The sequence below is a fragment of the Sapajus apella genome, unplaced genomic scaffold (genome assembly GCF_009761245.1).
Source record: "Sapajus apella isolate SASKATOON/1434 unplaced genomic scaffold, GSC_monkey_1.0 scaffold128, whole genome shotgun sequence".
Taxonomy (NCBI): Eukaryota; Metazoa; Chordata; class Mammalia; order Primates; family Cebidae; genus Sapajus; species Sapajus apella.
The window spans coordinates 3,131,896-3,152,628 of record NW_022437068.1 but is presented as its reverse complement, the minus strand read 5'-3'; the positions used below and the strand labels follow the sequence as shown (position 1 = coordinate 3,152,628).

At 44.8% G+C, this 20,733-nt stretch overlaps 1 long non-coding RNA gene across 2 annotated transcripts in view; it reads right to left on the bottom strand.

The window, feature by feature from the left end:
- Positions 1 to 10,878, bottom strand: part of LOC116539407 — a 30,629-nt gene extending 19,751 nt beyond the window's left edge. For both annotated transcript variants that reach the window (XR_004264031.1, XR_004264030.1), the window contains exon 1: positions 10,449 to 10,878. This is a non-coding gene — a long non-coding RNA (uncharacterized LOC116539407). The remainder of the gene's footprint in view (positions 1 to 10,448) is intronic.
- Positions 10,879 to 20,733: the final 9,855 nt, after the last annotated feature.

Sequence of the window (20,733 nt, the reverse complement as noted above, 5' to 3'; positions counted from 1 at the left end):
TGCAGGTGTGACTTGTACCTCCACTGTCTGTACTCAGCGTAGGACCTGGCACTGGGCAGGTGCTCCTGAAGGCTTAGAGGGAGGAAACAGAAACGTGAGAGGGGCTGCATTGGTGGACACAAGCAGGCCGGCTTTGTGAGCATACAACCTGCGACTTAACACGGACTCCAATTATCTCTTATTTAGGTCAATGTGTTCTTCTCATTTTTTTCCTGATTCCCATTAAAGTTCAACTTTATTGTACATTTTTTTGTTTTTTGAGTCAGGGTCTCACTTTGTTGCCCAGGCTGGAGTGCAACGGTGTAATCATATTTCACTGCAGCCTCGAACTCCTAGGCTCAAGCAATCTTCCTGCCTGATGTTTTCTTCTTGCTTAACCTTGGTTTCTCATTTTTCTACAATGACTGTGAACTTTTCACAGTAATAACAAAAAGGAAAAAAAGAAACAATAAAGATTGGACACATGATGAAAAAATCAGTTTTCAAACACCCAACACATACTCGAAGTACGAATGACATCTTTTTCTTCTAGTTTTCATATTGTCTTCCTGTCTGCAATCCATAATCATCTCTCTCCAAGTTCAGGAGATCCTCTGAGGCGTGTCCGGTGCTCTGCGACTTCCCTGAGTAATGTGGGCACAGACCTCCAAGCTCGGATAGGAATCAAATTGTCCTGGGAAGAGACTTGGAGCGGAAGAAGCTGGTGACCTGGAAACACCAACAAAGAAAGCCCCGACAAAAGCCTGTCCCTTACCAGCTGGCCAGGGAAAGGGCAGCTCAGCAAGAAAGAAAACTTTTAGACAACCCTGTTCTACTCCAGATAAACACCGCACAAACCACGCCAGCAAGTGGTGAGTGGGAGCCTAGATGTCCCCACTCGAGAGGCTGTAAGGAGGATCTCAATAGCCTGGCAGGAGTGGTTTCCAAGAAGGCCCAGTAGAGATAGAGGCCTCACCCTCATTGGCTGGCAATCAGCTCACCCTTCCCCACCCTCATAGAGTCCACCCACATGGAGCCTCTGGGTTTTCATTCCCCCCCCGCAATAATGAGGCATCTCTTTCTCTCTCCACTCTCCAGGGTGTCCAAGGAGTTCTTGGGAGGGTCAGGACTTTTAGCAGCACCCAGCAGCGATGAGGCCACCTCCATCAAAATGTCAGCGGAGACTACTGGTGAGCTGGAACTCTCACTCCCCACTCGGCAGTAATGAGAACCCCCACACCTTGGTGTCATGGGGGCTGAGTGGAAAACCTGGACTTCTACTTTCACATGTCAATCACGAGGAATGCCACACACATCCCCCTGTGGAAACAGTGTCAGAGAAAGCCAGGTACAGAGAAAGCTTCAATAAGGCCCAAGTCTCACCAGAATACAAACATTTCCAGGTTTTAATGAAAAAATCACTTGACATATCAAGAAGCAGGAATATCTCAAATGGAATGAATAAAAGACAATCAATCGATACCCATACCAAGGTGATGGAGATATTAGAATTATCTGAAAAGGATCTCAAAACAGCCATAATAAAAAGAACAGAAAGAAAGCAATAAAAGGAGGAACTTTGGAACATCAGGAAAAAAGAAAGAATATAATAAACAAAAATGTTGGTAAGTTAAACAGGATTTCCCTTTCTCCCAAATAGGCTTTCCTAAATTATGTTTGATTGTAGGAGCAAATATTACAACACTGGCTGCTGTGGTTCTGCATGTATGTAGCAGAAAAATTTAAGACAGTTGCTAACAAGTGTAGGTAAAGGGACAGAAAGGGAGCTAAGTTTTCTATACTTCACTTAAACTGGCAAAATGATGACCTCAGTAGGCTGATAAGTTACATATACACAATTCAGTACTCAGAGCGACCACCAAAAGTCTATGTGAAAAGATACACTCAAATACACAACTGATAAATCAAATGGAATTACTTTTATTTTTAGAGACAGGGTCTCACTCTGTCACCCAGGCTGGAGTGTAGTGGTATGATCATGGGTCACTGCAGCCTTGATATCCTGGGCTCAAGTGATCCTCCCACCTCAGCCTCCTGAGTAGCTGGGACTACAGGTACGTACCATGGGACCCAGCTATTATTTACAAAACTTTATGTAGAGAGCTGGTTTTGCTATGTTGCCCCGGCAAGTCTCTAACTTATGGGCTCTAGGGATCCTCCTACCTTGGCCTCCCAAAGTGCTGGGATTACAGGTGTGAGCCACCATGTCTGTTCCAAAATGGGATTTTAAAAATGCTAGTGGAGCCCACAGGAAGGCAGAAGAAAGTAAACAAATAAATTTAAAACAGAATCTGGGTGCTTATACTCAGAAGGCTGAGATGGGAGGATCACTTGAGCCCAGGAGTTCAAGGCTGCAGTGAGCTATGATTGCACCACTGTGCTCCAGCCTGGGGCACAGAGTAAAACCCCATCTCATTAAAATAATAATTAAAAAAAAGAATTTAAAAGAAATTAAAACAGAGAATAAACAGACCATTAAAAAACGACAGACCTAGCTTTATAATATCAATATTTATATTGAATATAAATGGGCCAGCTACACCAATTAACAGACAGAGATTGTCAGAATGGATTAAAAAGCATGAGCAACTCTATGAGGCCTACAAGAAACTCACTTCAAATATGATGATATAGACAGGTTGAAAGTAAAAGGATGGAAGAAGAAACATCATACAAACATGACTTAAATGAGAGCAGGAGTGTCTATATTAATAAATAATAAGGTAGACTTCAGACTAAAATAAATTATCAGAGAGAAGACAGGGACATTATATAATGACAAAAAAGATAATCCATCAAGAAGTCATAGCAATCCTAAATGTGTGTCCACCAAACAAGGGCTGCAAAATATGTAAAGCAAAAACTGATAGAACTGAAAGGAGAAATAGACAAATTCACAATTATAGTTGAAGACTTTGTACTGCTCTTTCAACAACTGAAAGATCAGTTGTACAGAAAATCATCAAGGATATAGAAAACTCAACAATACAACTGATAGGATCAAATTGGCATTTATAGATCACTTTGCCACCAACAGCAGAGTACGTATTATTTTTAAGTGCCCACAAGACACATATCAAGATAGACCATATCCTGGGCCATGAAAAATGTCACCGACTTTAAAAGAATTGAAATCAGATGCAGTATTTTTTTTTAACACAATAGAATCAAACTAGAAATCAATAACAGAAAAATAATAAGAAAATTTCCAAACTTGTGGAAAATAAAAAGACATACTTCGAAATAATCGAAGAGGAAGTCTTCAAGGAAATAAAAAATCCATTGAATTGAATGACAATATACAACATACCAAATTTATGGGAAACAGCTAACACAGTGCTGAGAAGGAAATTTACAGCACTAAGTGCAAATGCCAGAAAAGAGGAAAAGTCTCAAATCAATAACCTAAGCTCTCATATCAAGAACCTAAAAAAGAAAAGCAAGATAAATCCAAAACAAACAGAAAAAAGGAAATTATAATGAGCAGAAATTGGTGAAACTAGAAACAAAGAAAATCAATGAAATAAAAATCTGATTCTTCACACAAAATAAATGAAATTCCTGATCCTCTGGCAAGGCTGATAGAGAAAAAAAGAAAAGTCACAAATTACCAACATCAGGAAGGAAACAGAGGATATTCCTACAGACCCTGCTCACATCAAAACAATAATAAGGGAATAAAAGAACAACTCTACACACATAAATTAGACAACTTAGATGAAATGAAGCAACTTCTCAAAATACAAAAACTACCACAACTTACCCAATATGAAATAGATCATTTCAATAGTGCTCCAATATTAAGGAAGTTAAATTTGTAATTTTTAAAAACTGTCAAAAAAGAAATCTCCAAACATTCAAAGAAGAATGAACATCAATTCTATACAATCTCTTCTGGAAAATAGGAGTTTATTGGCCAGAGTGCAACCATCGAAACAGAACCAGTAAGAGATACATACTAAAGGATTTATTGCAAGGATTTGGCTTACACTACTGCAGGGTCTGGCTGGGCACTCTGAAACTGGGCTGTCAGTATGGGCAGTCTGAAACTCGGGCACATCATGAAGCTGCAGTCCACAGGCAGAATTTCAGGGAAATTTCACAGGATTTCAGGGAAACTGCAGTTCCACTTGTAAGACATTTCAATTGAATTAGACCCACCCAGATAACCAAAAATAATCTATTTTAAGTCAACTGATTATGAATGTTAATCACATCTACAAAATATCATCACCGCTACACCTAGATTAGGGTTTAATCAAATAACTGGGGATGAAAGCCTAGCCAAGCTGTCATATAAAACTGACCATCACAGTCTACCCCTTGTCAACTTGGCATCCAGATCATCTCCCTAAACCATACATAATTATCCAAATAAACAAGATCACTAAGCCACACTTTCATCTAACGTGATACAAACACCCTGAGTACAACTGAAAACACATTAGCCCTTTTCCGAGAGGAATGTGCAAAGTTCTTGGGTGATCTTCACCCTTCCCTTTGGTAGCCTGCAATTTAAATACTGTGATGTAAAGTAAACAATTATTAATACATCTTATGTCATCTGGTAAGGGCATACGGGAGGTAAGAAAACAAAAATACTTGCTTGACAGATATATACAAAGATGTTCGTAAGAAAATAAGGAAGAAATATTTATAACTATTATAGTCCTCATTTCTGCAGCTGCACATAGCCATAGCTGGCATTTATAACCACCTTCTTCCACTACCCATTCCATATTCCCTCTGCCCTCAGCAAGCACCTCAGCTGGTCATGCTTCTTTACCTAGCAGAGTGACCCAAACTTTCATTCTTGAATGGTGTAGGCCATTAATAGTCCTGCCTAAATTAGATTGACAAGACATGGTAGTACTGAGAGAAACCCTAATAGATCTCTTGTATTTCAGGCTTACTCTTCTTTTCCTCATCAATGGCAGTATTTGGCATATCTATATTGCCATGGCATGCCATGTACTAGCAGTGTCCTCTTTGCCAGGGGTCCCCCACCCCTGGGCCATGGACTGGTACTGGTCCATGGCTTCTTAGGAACTGGGCTCTACAGTGGGTGATGAGAGGCGGGTGAGTGGGCATTACCGCCTAAGCTCTACCTCGTGTCAAATCATCAGTAGCATTAGATTCTCATAGGAATGTGAGCCTTGTTGTGAACTGCACATGCAAGGGCTCTAGGTCACATGCTCCTTATGAGAATCTAATGCCTGATGATCTGAGGTGGAACAGTTTCAACTTGAAACCATCCCCCACCCCAACCATTCATGGAAAAATTGTCTTCAATGAAACAGGCTCCTGATGCCAAAAACATTGGGGACTGCTATTCTTTGTCACTGAAAACAGAGTCATTAGTGTTTTAAAATCTAATCAGATTAGATAACCAATTCCAGAAAACCTTGAACCAATTTGGAAAACTCTTCCTTAAGATCATGATCCTCTAAAGTCACTTCTAGTACCAAAGTCTGTATCAGCCAGGGTTCAAACAAACAGAGCCAGTAGGAGATATATGTTAAAGGATTTACTGCAAGGAATCAGCCTACATGATTGTGGGGACTGGAGTGCTGTCAGGAAGGGCAGGTTGGACTTGGGCATGAACTGAAGCTGCTGTCCACAGGCAGAAGTTCTTCTTCTTCAGAGAAGCCTCAGTTCTGCTCTTAAGGACTTTGAATGGATCAAAACAGGCCCATACCAAATATCTAGGGTAACCTCCTTTACTTGAAATCAGCTGTTCACCTTCCCACTAATGATGCCATGAAGAAGACCCAGAATGTGCATTTTCTACCACTCAGCTGTGTCTAACATAGACCCCTGCAAAGCATAGGACCTGATCGTGAACTGCCTTTTCTGGAAGCATTTCTACAAGTTGCTGAGCCAATTCATTCTGGGAACATTGTTCTGGGGAGCTGGCTGGAGCTAGAGAAGCAGGAGAAGGAAACTGGCTTGGCCAGGCCTTTACAAACAGCCCTTGTCCAAGTGGCTCCTATTCCAGGAGCTCGCTATTGAGACTCAGCATCTGCTGTGCAGACAGTGCCTGTTTAATATCCCTGCAGCCAACAGGGAAGGTGCTATAATACCCAGCTTATAAATGAGGCTCAGAGAAGGTTATTTAATCAAGGTCACACAGTAAGTGACTAACCAAGCCGTTGAACTCCAAATCCACCCTCCTTCCATTATACTGGAGCCCATGACCTCCGATCCAAAGATCCCAAAGAGCCCAATGCCTTTGTACTATTGGGAACAGTGGTAGTAGGGGACCTCAGAAGATAGGGGGTGAGGACTGCTCTCAGTCCATGTGTGTTGGTGAGTTTATTCAATGAGAGTCCCACATTCATGTGGCTGCAAAAATTGGCTTAGACATGGGCATGTGACTCAAAATAGGCCAATCAGAGTTAGTCCTGGGACTTTTGCAGAAACCATTGAGAAAAAGATGCTCTCTTTCTCTTGAGACTCTGTGAAGTAGATAGAATGTTAGCTTGAAGCTCCTAATGGCAGCCTGCCATTCCATAGGGAAGAACCTACTTGCTACTGCAGTCAAGCCAGGGAAAAGCAGATCCAAGACATGGAGAGAGATTAATTTCTGAGAATCTCCTTCGAGGATCTGGATTCAGCCATGCCTCTGTAGGCCTTGATTAACACACCACGTGGACACACAGCACATCACCTTTTTAGTTGCCCTTCTGCTCGTGAGCTAAAGCCTGCCTCCCTGGAACATACTGACTAGTTCTAGCTCTACCAATCCAAAGGGGAGCAGAAGGCTCTAAAGGCAAATAAATGTGGTTTCAAATCCCAATTCTGGCATTTCCTCTTCAAATCTCAATTTAAAATTGGAAGAACACCTACATTAGAGGGATGTTGTAAGGATGAAAGACATCACAAGTGGTTTGTTTTAGTTATTTTGTCATATTGCCACTGTCACAGTCGTTATCTGATCGTGAGCCCCCAGGCAGCAGACACCTTGTTTTATTCCACTGAGCTTCCCCAGTACCTGAAAATAGTTGGCACAGAGTAGTTTCTCAATAAATGCTGGCTGAAATAAGCTCCACCAGAGGGAGCTACTTGTGACAGCTGTGATATTCCAAATCTTCTGTTCTTATCCCTGCTCTCATCCTCACCATGCCTTTATATAACACGGATGGTTTTCCTTACTAAAAAAAATTATTTTGTGAATATTTATCAGTTAGAAACAAAAGAATGAAAATAAGCTACCACAGTACCAAAAATCCAGATGTTTGGGGTTAGTTTTCTAACACAATACTCAACTATTTTACTTATTTCATATTTTTCTTAAGAAACAAAACAAAAGCAAACTGCCCTGCAATTTGGACACTAGATCCTTTTCTCACAGTGTCCCTCGCCGTTTGCTGGGAGCGGTGTGGGCACGCTTGGCAGTCACGACGGGCTGCTGACATGGGACAAGTGGGGAATGGGAAGCAGCTGCTTGGCCCACGCTGTCTCCTAAGCCCCAAATTGGTGACGAGGTGTCACAGACAAAAGACAGGCAGTTATGGTTTGGGCGGAGGCTCCACAAGCAGCAGTGAACTCCTCTTGCCAAGTTCACCCAGCAAAGCAGAGTCCGCCTGGCTGGCCACAGTGTGCTGGGCAGCCTCTGACCTTAGAAGCAGTGTGCACCCAGAAGGATGGGCCCATCAGTCTGAGCCACCATCTCCCTCTGTCTGATGGAGGAGGGGGACATCAGCCACAGGCATTGATGCAAAGGAGCAACCTCATCTTCATCTCTTGTCCTACAGTGGCCTTGTAGCTCCATGTCATGACGCCACCCCACATAGCAGTCAGAGTCAGTCACCTTCTGAAAATACAAACTAGATCAGGTATCAACAAACTTTCCTGCACAAGGCCAGAAAGACAGAAAGTATTTTAGGCTTTGTGGGCCAGCTGGTTTCTGTCACAACTACAGTTCTTCCTTGTAGTGTGAAAGCAGCCACAGATAACATGTGAATGAATGGGTGAGACCATGTTCCAATAAAACTTTATTTACACAGGCAGGAGGTGGGCTGGCATAACCTATTGGCTATAGTTTGCCGCCTCTGGATTCTATCATGCAACCCTCTGTTATGGCTCCTCATCCCCTCAGAGGAAAACCCAGCTCCTAACTGGGGGCTTCAAGGAGCTGCCTAGCTTGGTCCCTGCCAACCTCTCTCCCTAGATCCCACTGCCTGGTCACAAGCCAAGCTCATTCTTGCCTCAAGGCCTTTGCACTCATGGTTTCCTCTACCTGCAACACCCCCCACACCATCCCCACTCCACATTTTCATATGACTCGCACAGTCCCAGTATTAGGTCTCAGCACAAATACCATTTCTTCAGAAAGGCCATCCCTTCAGCCCTCTGAAGTGAATGTCACCTCCCCTCCATTCCCTTTTATCACAGCACCTTGTTCAAGTTCTGCACAGCACTCATCACGCTTTGAAACGATCTCTTCTAGAGTCATTTACTTTTGTATTGTCCTTCTCATCCCTAAGCGCCGGGAGGGTAGGGAGCCTCTCCAAATAGGGAATATTTGGAGAATGAATGAATACTCAAGTGGATGGAGACCTCAGTAGCCTCCTAACTGGTCTCCCTCATACCCTCCCTCCCTCGATTTCATCACCCACGCTGCGGACAGAGATATCTTCTAAAAAATGGTTGTCAGATCACGGCCTGTCTGCATCAAACTCTGTAATAACTTCCCGTTGCTCTTAGAGTAAAACTTAAACTTTGCACCATCACCCTAGAGACTCTGCAAAGAGGGCTTCTTGGCTGCCTCTCCCAGCCCATCTCTCCCATTCCAAAGAGGAGGCTGCCTGTAGGGTCCATCGATGTGACCCCAAAGGGCGCCACTTGGCGCTAAAGGTGTTTTTGCATTGATATCAGAAAACGGGTTAGGTTCCAGGAATTCTCTCTGAATAAAAGAATGAGGCCATGAACACCTGACTCATGAGAGGCTGGGAAGTCATCCAGTTTCCTCATCTCACCCCACCCAGGTCAGGCTCTCTCCTGTGACATGCTCGGGTAGAAACAGAGAACGCGCACGATCTTTCAGACTGATGCCAAAGCCCAACAGGGCTCGCGCCTTTGGGAGGGTGGGGTCATGAAATGGAAAGCTTTAAGTGCTTTTTCTGGCCTGACTCAAAACTACATGCAAATCAAAGTGAAAAAGAGAGGGGTGGGGCTGGTAACAGAATAAGTATTCAGACTTGTGGACTCCTTACGAAACCATGTAGTTTATACTGTTTTCTCTGAAGTTGAAATTCCATTTGGAGAAGTTCTACAGCAGAGATGAGATCATGTGGATAGCCCACAAGGGTCTGCTAGTGCTCATTGCTTGGGCTATACTGAGGTGAAAGATTAGGAAGTTGCCACCTCACGGCTTCTTCTCAAATAGGCCTGGAGAGTAACATCAAAGTGGCCAAAAGCAGTACCAATTTTCTAAGTGACATTGCACAAAGTATGTAATCCAAGTTATAAGAATATCTGTATTTTTTTCATGAGAGTTAAATTAACAAAGGCATTTCATTTTAGGTGGTGGTAAATATGGTCCATTAGCCTTTCTGTTTTTTCTGAACTGGACTTCCTAAAAGATGATTGCTACTGTTCTGCAGTGCAGTGTTATCAGCAAGACACAATGTACACCCCACTTCTGGTCATTTTTAAATCTAGGCCAATGCACCTGACATCATACCCTTTCCAGTTTATAAGTGACCACTTAGAACCACTGTCCTCCAATTCTAGTTGACCTTGACTTGTTTTCACTTTACCCCATTCTCTTATTGTGAATTCTTGCTTCCCACCCTGAATTTCTTGCTCTTTCTATCTCTGGATTTTTGCCCTTTCCTGACACCTGGATCCTGGCTCTCCTTCTAGAAGTTTAGTCCAACTTGCTTATACCACCTCCCCTCCATTCCACCATCTCCTGGGGCCCCAACAGTTGCCCAGACAGATACACCTTGACCCCGAGCCCTTAAGCACAGAAGAGGACATCATGCTAGGTTACAATGACATTGTGAAGAACAGGACAGACATGATCCACCCGTCACTGCACTTTCTACTTTCTTTCTTCCTTTCTTGAAATGAGACAGAGTCTTGCTTGGTCACCCAGGCAGGAGTACAGTGGTGCAATCTCGACTCACTGCAACTTTTGCCTCCCAGGTTCAAGCGATTCTTGTGTCTCAGCCTCCTGAGTAGCTGAGATTACAGGCACACACCACCACACCCAGCTAAGTTTTTGTATTTTTAGTAGAGACAGGTTTTTGCCATGTTGCCCAGGCTGGTCTTGAGCTCCTGAGCTCAGAGAATCTGCTTCCCTCGGCATCCAAAAGTGCTGGGATTACAGGCATGAGCGACTGCACCCAGCCCATCAGTGTACGTTCAACCTCATCTACAACATTCCAGCCATTGTTCCTCCTCTTCTACCAGTACACCTCCAAGGACAGGAAACTTACAATTTCCTGGGACTGTCCTTTTCACTTTCTGACAACTTTATCAGAAAGCTCCAGCTGTCAACGAGCTCTCAAGCCCTGGAGTAATCTGTTTCCTGTAGGGTGCTGACGGTGTGGTGTGAACTCCAAGGCAGCTGTCAACATACATTCGCCTATCGCTGGCTGCAACTCACGCTGGAGCATGCGACATAAGTTAATCACTTCCACTTCTCACCAGCATGGCTCCTTGTCCTTTTTCTGCCTCTGGCCATTCATGCTCAGCAGACAACTGATAGCCAGGGCACTGACTGGAACATGGGCAGGATTCCGGGCCGGCCAGATATAGCCCATTATCGCTGCAGCTACAGTGTACAAGCTCATTGAGAAGTCAGGGAACACTTTATCAATGAGGAGGCTGTCCTAGAAACTCTGGTGTTGGGTTTCATGTGAAGGGATGGAGGTGAAGAGAAAGGCTCCTGAGATAGCAGGACCTGCTTATCTGAAATGTTTGCCCCAGTGAGGTCAAAGTGCCACAGCCAACTCATCATTTTATGGAAACGAATCATAGAATGTCAGAGCTGGAAGACCTTGGAGGCTTCACAGAAGGAGAAATTGAGGTCCAACGAGAGTATCTGGCTTGACCAAGGTCATATGGGGAAACCATCTAAGAGACTCAGGTTTCCTACAAGAAAAGGAAGGGCCCTGCTGCCTTTGCAAGCTGAATCAGGCTTTGAGAAGCAAGAGAAGGGTTTTTGAAGGTCTTCATGCTTTGCATGTTTGCTTTGAAAACATACAAAAAGGTCAGTAAGGAGTCAGGAATGAGCCGTTTCCTCAGAATCCCAGTTCACAACTCTTGTTACTAGATGACGTCTTGAACATATTCCTGAAATCCATGTGGAAGTAAATATAAATCCACTTACTTGTTGGTTTGATCTACAAATATTTATTGAGCAGAGTCTCATTAATTACTTTAGAGGGCCTGTTCCCAGCTCAGGGGCTGCAGTGGTAAGCTGAGCACACACTTCGCAGTTTCATAGAACTCAGGTTCTAGCCAGGGAGATGGGCAATAAACAAACAAATAAGTGAATATAGAAAATGAGATGGGGGTAGGTGCTGTGAAATTTTAAAATGCAGATTAAGGGCATAGGAAACTCTAGGGACATGGAGTTACCACTGATAATAGGGCAGCCAAGGAAGATATTATGGAGCCGCTGATATTTGAGCAGATCTCTGAAGAAATGAGGGAGCAAGTCTTGGGGCCATCTGCAAAAAGTACTGCAGGCAGGAAAAGCAACAGCGCAAAGACCCTGGGGCAGCAGTGAGCTTGTCATGTTTAAGGAACGTCAGGGAAACCAGGGGAGCTGGAGCCAAGGGCGCGAGAAGGAGAGGGGTCAGAGATGAGGGCAAAGGGTAGAGAGTCGGCTGGGGGCAGATCAGGTCGGGCCTTGTGCACCGCTGTTGGGACTTTGGATTTGTTCTGAGTAGATGGGAGTCACTGAAATCTTTTTAGCCAAGAAATGATATGACCTGAGTCTCTTTTTCAAAGGTTGCTCAGGCAGCAGTGTTGAGAAAGAGCTGTAGGAAGGTAAGGGCAGAAACAGGAAGACCACTCCTGACAATGATGATGGATTGGACATGGGAAGCAGTCAAGGGAACACAAAGGGTTTTGGCTTGAGCTCGTGGACAGACAGAGTTATCTTTTACTGAGGTGGGGAATATAGCAGGAGGATCAGCGCGGAGCGAGAAGAGTCAGGAGTTTGCTTTGGGTCATGAGGAATTTGACTATCTACAGCCTCTAAGGGGAGGTTGCAGGCAGGAGCTGAATATAGAGGTCAAGCTAGTAATTCTGATTTGGGAGTTGTTGACTTAGAGGAGGCATTTAAAACCTGTATGAGTCAGGATGACATCAGCTAAGGAGTGATTGTGGTCAGAGAAACAGAGACCAAGGTCTGAACCTGGGACCTTCCACAATTCAGAGGTCGAGGCAGTCAGGAGACATCAGCAAAGGGGGCTGGGAAGGAGTGGCTGGCGAGGAAGGAGAAGCAGAGGAATGGTCTGCAAGGGGAAGAGAGAGCTTCAGGAAGGTGGGGCCCATAGCTGTGTCTACTGCTGACGGGCCAAGAGAGAATGAGGAGTGGCCATGGACCCTGGGATTTACCACTTGGAGGTGCGTAGCCGGCCTTGACAAAACGTTTTGGTGGTGTAGTGGGTACAAAAGCCTGATTCTGTGACTGAGATGAGAGCAATGGGAGACAGGGACATGAACGATTCTTTTGAAAACTTTTATTATCAAGTGGAGCGGGGAAATGAGGACCGAGGTGGAGGGGGTTGTGGGGTCAGGCGGGAAAACAGCCCTCAAAGTTTCTGAAAATGCTCACCCTCTTCACACCTCATGTTTCCATCAGCCAGGGCTCTGTGGGCTCCTGGCCAGGTCCCCTCTTGCCCTCCCTCCTTCTTATCTTCACTGTGCCCTCCATCTACCTTGGAGAACTCCAGGGCCCATCTCAGCATTTCTGAGTTTAGTTGGGAGAAAGATATTAATCAGATAAACACACCAGTAAATATATGAAGGGTACTTAGTATAAGCATAACATGGAAAAGCAGGGTGTCCTCTGAAGGAGAATCAGAGGGAAATGGTTGATACGAGGGGGCTTGGAGGAGATTGTTTCAAGGAAACGGCTTGAAAGCTAAAACCTGAAGGATGTGTAATAATTCACCAAATGACAAATGATGGGAAGGGTGTTTTTGGTGGAAGAGCATGTGTGCGAGCCAAGGCTCTGCGGTGGGCCGGAGCACAGCATGTTATAAAACGAGAAGCAGCGAGGACAGGATTGGAGGCTGCGCTCACAGACTACGGGGTTCGGCAGGCTGTGTTAGGGAGGCTTTTGTTGTTGTTATTATTCATTCCAAGTACAATGGGCAGCAATTCAGTGAGCGAATTGTTCTGCCTGTCAAAATGCCCCGTTTCTATGCTTGAAGGGGAAGGAAAACAGTCAGAAGCAAGACACTAGCTTTCCTCGAGGGAAGGAGGAGAGACGTGTGCATCTTCTTCTGGGCTTCCCAAGAAGCAGACCTTCAGTCATGGATTTGAATGAAAGCAGTTTATTTCATGCCGAACAGTACTGTAGGGAAACCCAGGAAGCAATTGTTAACACACAAGCTGCCCCTGTGAGCACGTGAAGCCAGTGGTGGACACAGTGATACCCTGGCGTCCTCCGTGACATCTTATCTGAGGTTGGGCTGGTCGAGGACTGCAGTTGGGGATGTGGCAATGGTACTCTGGCACCTCTAGGCTGCCATGCCTGTGGTTAGAGCAGGCTCCAGCAGCCAGAGGAAGCCCTTGGCAAAGAGATGTATGTGTTGGCAGATGGAAGTCAGGCTAGCTTGCGCGGGAATGCTGAGACCTGGGGGATACTGCTTTCCCATGTTAAGCCCACTCCCTCCTGCTACTGCTTCTTTTAGGATGTTGCCTGTCACGATTTCTACAAAGAAGTTAAGAAAGAGGGTTCGTGAAACAAGCTATAGACCCCATCATTACCATGGACTCTAAGGTCATAATTGGTGTTCATTGTCTCTGTGTGTCACCACTCATTCTGGATAGCCCTCATACTTGGCCACTCCTGCATATTGAGCGTGCTGGTCTGCGGGGGTAACTGGGTCTTCATCCCTAGAGGTTTGAACCCCTGGTCGCTGTGCACTGGGAAGACTATCATTGCTGCAATTGCCCATAATTGCTGTCACTGGGCTGGGAAACACCGAGATGAGCCCCACTGAATCCCCTGAGCTCTGGGCATCCTTTTCTCTGACCCCGTTATCTAGCAGCAGTGCTACTTCCTCATGATAGGCAGAACCTGACATTCCTACAAGTGCAAGCATTCCTTTCTTTGCCTACTGCTCTGTTGGCATGAAGAGCCTAAAACAACAAGGAGCTGCTACAGCTTTAGGCATCCCTGGGATAAGTGTCTCCTCCCCATCGATGCCCAGGCATGCTAAGGGACCAGCATTACTGGTCCAGTGGAGCCTAAAGTTAAAGGCATTCTTGAGGCGAGCCACTGGGCATGATGGTGACGGGGCCACTTCTATTTACACTGCTTGTTTCCCATGTAATCTATCTGATGGGCCCCAGCTCCATAGAATGCCTGCTGTTTTGAAGCATGTATTGCATTTCAAAAGTCAGCACCCTAAAAATGAAAATGGCAGAATAGGGAATTACAAAAGCCCATCCCTCCACAAAAGGAGAAAATAAACTGGCAAAGGTGGTCAGAATCAACTTGATTGGAAATTGGGAAACTAACTAGAAGTTTACAGCAACCAGGAGAATATTTAATCAAGGAAAAAACACAAAACAAAAAACCACCAGAATCTTGATAATAGAGCTTCATGGTATTTAAATTACCCTGGCTCAGCAGTGGCCTTGAAGATAGCAACTCATATTCATTATATAGGCTCCTAGTACATAAGGGGGCAGACTAGACCTAATTTCCAAATAACTGTGGTTGTTTGTTTTGACCTGTCTTGTGGCTCCCTAAAGAATTGACTCATTGCTGAGATCTCCAAGGGCTAAGGCAGCTACTCAAGGGGAATTTGTTGAAAACATTAAAAGGCAGATGTAACAGCTGCTGCCACTTGGAGCAATAGATAACAGTCGGGACAAACTATAGAAAAACCAAAAGGGTTGGAAAAAAAGAATGGGGATTAAAACACATTGGGAAATAAAGGCTTTGAAGAGCTCTCATATATTTGTGGGAACCTAGAAGCCCACTTGCATGCCCAGAGCTGGGTGCATGCTCAGGAAAGAACTGCGAAGTTTTCACTTCTGCTTGACCTCAAGGCTCTCCACAAGGAGGAGGTGAAGACTAAGGCAGAGTTGTGAAGTGCCTCACCAAGAATTGAAGGTATACCCCAGCATATACATAGAGTCCATTGCAAACACCGAGAGGTTTTATTTTCTTTTTTGGTTCCAGGCAAAGAATACATGTTTGTATTTAAATCGCCAGCTGACTACTAGGCTAACAAAATGAAGACTTCAGTGGCTATATACAACAACAAATAAAGTCTTTACAAAACTAATGAAGGAAAGAGAACTAAGCAATCAAACAACAGCAATTACAATAAGCAGCTGCAATAAACCCTGGTGGGAGGAAGATGATTTCCAGATGTGCCGTATAATAATATTCAAACTGTTCAGCTTTCAACAAAAAATTATGAGTCATGCAATGAAACAAGAAAGTGTGGCCCATACACAGGAAATAAAGAAATAATAGAAACAGTTCTTGAGGAAGGCAAGTCATTGAACTTACTAAACAGACTACAAACCAACTATTTAAAATATACCAAAGAGCTAAAGGAAACTATGTACAAAAAACCAAAGGAAATCATGAGAATGATATTCCAAAAACATAGAGACCACCAATGAGAAGATAGAAATTGTAAGGGGAACCAAAGAGAAAATCTAAAGTTGGAAACTACAATAATTAAAACAATTTTTTTCAGAGAGATTCAACAGCATATTTGAGAGAGTTTTCTATTAAAAAATGCTCTTCACCATTATGGACTGAGCATCTCTCCCTCATCTTTGCCCAAATTATTACCCCCTTCTCTGCTCTTCCTGCTGCATGCCAGCCTAAAGGACCTCCTGGGCTACCTGCTCCAACCAGTCCCACTGCCACTTCAGGTTTATGAGAGGGAGCCAGAAGGCGAGCTTCTGAGTGTCTTTCAGAAAACCTCCTTTTACGACAGGAACTTTGTGTTTCTTACCCAATGTTCCCTATGAAGAAATCGTGGCATAAACTCCTCTGAGAGAGCAGTGCCAAGAAAGTGTAGGTGCTATTATGACCCCATTTTCACAGGCGGAAGCTGGGGCCCTGAGAGATCAAGTTTCTTGTCTAAGGTCATGCAGTTGTTCTGTAGGGCCAGGATTGAAACCCAGGGTGTCACCATTGCAGTGTCCTCTCCCAGTCAGTGAGGGGCCACCATCGCTGTAGTCAAGCTGCCACTCCAGCAGGCTGATGTGTGATGGCCTTCTCATCCCCGACCATGCGCCCTTCCCTCCTTCCCATCTTCCGGCTACCTCAAATCTTCTTTCTAAGGTGACATCTACAGCTGGAGAAGAGGGAGGGTGGCCGTGTTCAGCCCCTCTGCTCTCAAATGCAGGCATGAAAACAGTCACCTGGGATGACTTGATGTGAACTTGCCCCACAGTTATCTTTTTTTGTACAATCAGCTTCAGAATCAGCAATAAATCTGGGTCCATCTGCACTTTACAATCCTGCTATCTATGTTAACAGCCGTTTGACAGTCCTATCTGGGAGGTGTGGCTAAGCGAGATCGTGAACTTGCAGTCAAGACACGCGTCCCAGGCTTGGCTCTGCCATTTCCTATGGACGACCTCAGGCCACTTTATTCCCTTCCCTCCACTCAGCATCACTTTCTGTATCTGTAAAATTGGGAGGTAGAGGGGTGGGGCCTGATAAGAGTTTTATTTACCAAAGAAGTTTCCATAAATCGAAAAAGAAAGAGAAAAAAAAAAAAAGACCTTCCCCATCCTGGGTCAGCAATTTTGGGAACACGATGTAGAACAAAGTTAAACAAAAGTATATTTCCTACAGGACTTCTTGGAAACCTCAGTCTGGTTCTACACATTGTGGGTCCTAACATGTAAAGTGTGTAGCAGTTCCCACACTTCTGCAAGAAAGGAAACCTTCTGGGTACAGTATCCTGGGGAGGTGTGGTGTGAAACAGACTTCAGGTAAAGTTACATGTAGTGATCTACAGGATCACTTTCAGCTCTGAAAATTTATAATTCAAAGTGCATTATTTTGACTTAGGGCTCTGTGAGCCCTGAATTACATCCTGAATTACGAACGACCACAAAAATCACGGTCAGTAAAGTCAGATGAAGTTCAGTTGTAATTGTAGAATTGCAGTTGCTGTGTGGCATGGGTGGTAATGATCCAACAAACAGAACATTCAATGGACTTGGACCTTGCTGGGCAACAGGGAGCTATACAGTAAGCATACCTCGCAATTCCTTATTTGGAAATCTGAGGATATACAGATGACCCTTCCCACATCCCCAAAGCCTGGGTTGAATATAAAGTCAGAAACTCATGGCTTAAGGAAAGTGCCTTAGAGACTCTGTGTTGCAAAATCAAAAAGGCTTTGAACTTTTAGAGAAGGACCAGACCCAGAAAAACAAAGGTCTATTGCTGTCCATGCTGTCTGCAGGAAAGCCAAAAAGCAAAATGAGCTAACAAGCATCTCTGTGAATCCTCCCAAGGAAGAAATTAATTCCACAGGAGTCCTGATTACTAATTATAAAAATGTGCAGAATGTAATTGACACTCTATTTGGGGAGTTTTCTTCATTGTTTTATTTTGGTGAGTACAGAAAGTATCCATAAAAGAGAAATTAATGGATTCACTCTTGATTGAAGTCCTCCAAGTCTATTTCCACTCAAAATTGAATTTCCCCACCATGAGAGTTTCCAGGAAGCAGAGGGGTATAGGGCAAAGGGTGTGGCTTTGGAGTCAGATATTTATTCAACAAATGTGTATTGCAATGGCCACTATGTGCCAACCACTGGGAATACAGCAGTGAATAAGGGTCAGAAACCCCAGCTGGGTGCGGTGGCTCATGCCTGTAATCCCAGCATTTTTGGAGGCTGAGGCGGGAGGATTACTTGAGTCCAGGAGTTCAAGACCAGCCTGGGCAACATAGTGAGCTCCCATCTCTACAAAAAATTAGCCAGGTGTTTTGGTTCATACCTGTTGTCCTAGCCACTTGGTAGGCTGAGGTGTGAGGCTCACTTGAGCCCAGGAGGTTGAGGCTGCAGTGAGCTGTGATGGTGCCACTGCACTTTACCATGGGCCACAGAGCTAGACCTCTAAAATTAAAAAAAAAAGTCTCTTTAAAATAGAAGTGCCACCCTGGCTGTGTTGCTCATTAGCTGTGTGGACTTAGACAAGTCACTTGATCTCTCTCTCTGAGCCTCAGCTCATTACAGCACAGTCACAGGATTGTTGGGAAAGCGAAGTATCAGATCTTACTTGCAGTGTATCTGGCCCAGGGCCTGGCACATAACCAGCCTTCTAGTAACGGTAGTCAGAATTCTGACTTGCAGCCAGAGGAGGAAAAGGGAGTTTAGACGGATTCAGGGGGCTTCACTCCAAAGGCTGAGCCTTTAAGGAAGGTATAGGATGACCAGGGGCATCTGAGAACAAACAGTTTACCTTCATAAATGAAGCCCTGCTTTTGTTTTCTACACCTCAACTGACTCCACCCACTCTCTCCCAGGTTCACCAGCACAGACGGGTGCTGGGCTGCTGACCCCTAGGCCCCAGGCCCCTGTCCCGTTGGCTGTGTTTTCATACAGAGCCAGCTGCCCTGTCACAAGGTCAACCTCACCCGCCCTGGCCTCCTGGATCCCATCCAAGGTTACAGACATGTCTCCATCCCAGCCTGGGGCAGGCATCCCTGCCAGGCACACAGAGGCCATCAAGAGGCAGGTGGGACAGATCTGTTCCCACCACACCCAAGAGCAGCTCAGTCACACCCTTGGGGGCTCTGTGTTTGGCCTGCCACTCTCTTGCCTCCTGCCATGAGCTGCTTACCTTTGTCCTCTGAGTCCAGTTCTCCCTCTGCAGATGGAAGGGATTTGATCAGACCACCCTATGGCCAGTCCCCCAGCTTCATCATTCTGCAAGGTACAGCTGCTCCTCACACAAGACACCTGGCAGAAATTTGGAACCAGTCAAACCTGTTTGCTCAGTGTTATCTCCACTTTATGAGCTCAGTTTTTCTGTTTGTAAAAAAGTGGGGTTTATAATCCCTACCTTTAAATCAAGACTTGACACACTAGAAGGAATGTGGGTCTTGAGTCGGATAGGCCTGAGGTGAATACTGGCTCTGCCATTTGCAGGGCAACTCACTTTCTCTCTCCAGTGAAACTGAAGCCTCAGTTTCTTCATCTGCAAATTAGCCCTGTAGCACCTCCCTTGAAGGATTGTTGAGGTAAATGAAGCAAGCCATGCATCGCACCTGCACACAGCTGAGGATCCAGGCTGGGGAGCTGTTATTATTGTGTTGTAATTTACTGAAAATGAGGGCCTGGCTAAGCTGATACCATCTGCGGTTTCTACCACTGTGCTCACCCTCTCTGGGTTTCTGGTGCTGGGTTCCTCCAGTCTCTCCTCAGTAACAGAGTTTCCTATGACTGAAAGCTACATCCAGAGGGATTCCAGGGGCTGCCAGGATTCTTTTCAGGCTACAGAGTCCACAGTCCATGCAATCCTTCCTGTTGACAGTTATATTCTCAAATACATGTGATGTGTCCTCAAACATATAATACCCTCCCTCCCTCCCTCCCTCCCTGTTCTCCTGGCTCGTGTGTTGTAGCAGACATAAATCCCTTCCATGAGTATTCCAATCTCACATTTTCTCACTCCACAGAACCCTCTGTCCCTGTGCACTGCTGCAGTCTGGCTTGTCCATTCAGAAGAGGATGTAACACCAAAAGCGACTAGGATCCCGCATCTCAGGGTTGGAGGGAAATGAGTGGTATAGTTGAACCCCTCTTCTGGTGAATGAATTTTCTCTACTCCACTTCTGACGAGGGTTTATTCAGTCTATTCTTACTTCCAAGGATGGGGAGTTCACTAAAGAGAAAGGTGGGGCATGTCATCACCCACATGGTTGCCAGTTAGCTGCCTGGCTTTCTTGGAAAAATGACATTCAACAGCAATAGAAAAGCTTCCATCATGGGCAAGCCATCTGGGAATAATGGCTCCAAAGAACAATACTGTTTTCTTATCCACCCCCTCCCCAACTTTGCACTCTGTGGTCACAAAAAAATGAAGATATGACATTTTTTTCTCTAGAATAACACAACTTTGTTAATGTGTCTCTTTTATTCACCCTCCCACTACACATTCTCGTAAGGAATCTACTTCAGATGCCCACAGAGAATGCATTTCAATTCTCAACATAATGAGGCAGCTTCCAGAAGGAGGAGGAGAAGCATTTAGAGACACAGATAACCATACCCTCGGCCAAATTCCCTCTTCCACTCTCCAACAGGGAGCTCAGAACCATCCTAGGACATGACTCAGTGGGTAACATTGTTTTCATCGTGCAGCTTCAGAAACTGAGGCACAGAGGAGCGAAGGTCACCCAGAAAATGTGAGGCACAAGCATGCACTAAATCCCAGGAATCTAAGACCTCCCAGGGTAGTAATTCAGCCCCTAGGATAAATGTTTGTCTTGTTGGCCAGGGAAATTTACTGTGGCCTTTACAGAAGGCTTCTTCAGG